Source organism: Silene latifolia, chromosome 3, assembly GCF_048544455.1.
Source record: "Silene latifolia isolate original U9 population chromosome 3, ASM4854445v1, whole genome shotgun sequence".
In the NCBI taxonomy this organism is placed as follows: Eukaryota; Viridiplantae; Streptophyta; class Magnoliopsida; order Caryophyllales; family Caryophyllaceae; genus Silene; species Silene latifolia.
In genome coordinates this window covers 38130505-38133610 of record NC_133528.1, presented here as the reverse complement: position 1 = coordinate 38133610, position 3106 = coordinate 38130505, and the positions used below count along the sequence as shown (strand labels likewise).

The following is a 3106-nucleotide window of genomic DNA, read 5'->3' as shown; positions in this document are numbered from 1 at the left end:
GTCCCTTGACAGCTCCTTCATTGCTTTCATCTGTACCTGCAGCAAGGAAAACAGACGAACTTTCCTCCTTTTTGCTCTCAGTCTGAGGCGGAGGGGTAACAATTGCAGCACAATACTCCAAGTTTTCAATTGGAGTGTCAAAAATAGGATCAATAGAAGAGAGAGCATTGCAAGGCTGAGCTTGCATGGGAGCCCTCCGGGACTTAGACTGATGAAAAATCAGCTCCTCGTCCCCTACCTGAAAGGTCAAAGTCTTTCCCCCGACATCTATAACTGCACGGGCAGTAGACAAAAATGGTCTCCCTAAAATAATAGGGGTGTGTGTATCTTCGGGGATGTCTAAGACAACGAAATCAACGGGAATAAAGAACCTCCCGATCCTCACAGGTACGTCTTCTACTATGCCTAATGGCCGTGATATACTACGATCGGCCATCTGAATTGTCATGTTAGTGCAACTCAGCTTTGTCAAACCAAGTCTCTTAGCCAGAGACAGCGGTAAGACACTCACGCTAGCGCCTAAATCGCATAGCGCATTATCAATCAAATAGTTACCGATATGACACCGAATTGAAAAACTACCCAGGTCTGACTGCTTAGGAGGTAACTTATTTTGAAATAGGGCTGACCCCACCTCAGTCAAAGCTACGGTCTCACTATCACTAATATTCCTCTTACGCGATAAAATCTCTTTCATAAACTTTAGATAAGAGGGTACCTTTGTCAGCAACTCGGTGAATGGCACAGTGACTTCCAAGCTTTTCAGAAGTTCGACAAATTTGCCGAATTGTTGATTGGCCTTTATATTCTGCAGACGCCTCGGGAAGGGAACCGTGATCGGTATCTCAAGTCCCTTGTTTCTTTCCTCTAATGTATCTTCCGGAGCAAGTTCTGTATCCTTTGGACGCTTCTTACCTCTCGAACGAGGTCTTTCCGGTGATTTATCGCTTAAACGAGCACTAGCAGGCTCTCGAATAAGCTTCCCGTCATCAAAACTACTCGATCGACCAATATACCCATTCAATCCAGTAGAATCTTCATCAATATTACTCGATCGAGTAGTTTTTTCACTCGATCGAGCAACTCCATTTTGCTCTTCACTCGATCGACTAGAAAAACTACTCGATCGACCATTCTGCTTTTCCTGTTCACTCGATCGAGTGGAATTTTCACTCGATCGACCACTTTTGTCCCCAAATCTGCTCGATCAACCACCTGAAACCAGTCGATCGAGCACTTTCTTTGCCGTGAGCTCATTTTCTTCGCCAAAACACTGTTCACCATCAGTTTTAGCTCTCCTCGGGTCTGATTTCTGCATTTCCGGTCCCTCATATGAACGACCGCTTCTCAGATTGATGAAATTTACCGTCTCGTGTGGGTTCTTCTCATTTTGAGTCGGTAGTTGACCCTGCTTTCTTATGGACTGATTAGTGGCTAATTGGGCAACTTGAGTTTTAAGTGCCTTTATGGACGCATCTTTCTGTTGATCACTCAATTGCCACTGCTTCGTGAAGGCTTGCAACATGGATTTAAGCTCACCAATTTCACTCACCCAAGCTGAAGATGATGCACCATGGTTAGGAGGAGTAAAGGAAGGAGGCTTTTGAAAGCCTTGTTGATTCTTGTGTGGAGGGACATAAGGCTGCTGCTGGTGCGGAGGAGGAGTAGGATTGAGCACATTTTGACTAGTCCACCTCAAATTGGGATGGACTGCCCCTTGATTATTGTAATAGGAACCCCCTCCTTGCCTATATTGCTGAAAGGCAAGGACTTGTTCCTTCTCTACAAGACAGCCAACAGCAGAGTGGCCATCATTACCTCCACATCTCTCACATGAAACGGTCTCTCCTGTAGTAAGAACATGGACCGTCTGAGGCTCCCCAGCAGCTTGTAATTCCAAATTGTCGAATCTAGCATTCATGGTCTCCAGCTGAGCCAAAACCTGCTTATCGACTGCATGAACTGTCCTAATCCCATCCCTCGGGTTACCATATTCAGCACTGTGATTCGCCATCTCTTCAATAAGGGACCATCCCTTATCATCATCTGTATTCTCCTGAAATCTTCCACTAGATGCCGCATCAAGTATGGCTCTCTGGTCGTCATACAGCCCATTGTAGAACCGATTGGCTAGAAACCATGGGTCAAAACCATGATGAGGAATAGACCTCACCAACTTCTTAAATCGCGACCATGCCTCATAGAAACTTTCATCGGGAGCCTGTCTGAAACTAGTAATCTTGGCCCTCAGCAAATTGGTGCGTTGTGGAGGGAAATATCTCTTGTAAAATGCAAGAGCAAGAGACTCCCAATCTGTAACCCCAGCAGCTGTGCGGTCCAATTCAGTCAGCCACTCCCTGGCTGAATCAGCTAAAGAGAAAGGAAATAAAACCTCCTTACTCTTGTCTTGAGTTACCCTCTTAGTGGCGGGGATAGTAGAACAGTAATCGGTAAAGGTCTCTATATGCTTCCTCCGATCTTCACCTGCCACACCTCTATAAATATTTCTCTCCACCAGATTGATATAAGAAGGACGGATTTCAAATGTATTCCCATCCTCAGTCTGGAGATTGAAACCCTTCAGAATAGAGGTTGCTTTAGGCACTGAATGACTATAAAGTTTAGGCATCTTTACTGTAGAAATCGGATTGTCTTCCGCGAAAAGAAAATGATCAAGCTCTGGCTCGAAAGTACTCAAGTCTTCCTTTCGTGATTTCCTTCGCAGACGGAGTCTATGCCTGAATAGTCTCTCTGGCTCTGAATCAGTTAGAACTAATTCACACCTGTCCGACCTGGGCATAAACAACACTGAAAGGAAATGAATAAGAACTGCCTCAAGGAATAGAAATTCCCTGAGACGGAAAAATAAACGGAACGAAAACAAATAGGGCAATTGCCTCCCCGGCAACGGCGCCAAAATTTGGCACGTCTGTCATGTACCTGTCAAAAATAAACTAACTAAACTAACTATATAGCTAGGGAAGTCAGGTCGATCTCCACAGGGAGGCAAGATATTTGTAGAAGTCCGTCTATTTGGTCACAAATGGGGGGGGGGGGTTGTTTGATTTGTTATCTAAACTACGAGATTTAAAGGAAAGAGAAATAA

The 3106-nt window shown here is 44.8% G+C and overlaps 1 non-coding gene across 1 annotated transcript; it reads left to right on the top strand.

Annotated features, from left to right (window-relative positions):
• The first annotated feature begins 2147 nt into the window (after positions 1-2147).
• Positions 2148-2254, top strand: LOC141650102 (small nucleolar RNA R71). Its single transcript, XR_012546162.1, has one exon. It is a non-coding gene; the product is annotated as a small nucleolar RNA R71 (small nucleolar RNA).
• The last annotated feature ends 852 nt before the right edge of the window (positions 2255-3106 follow it).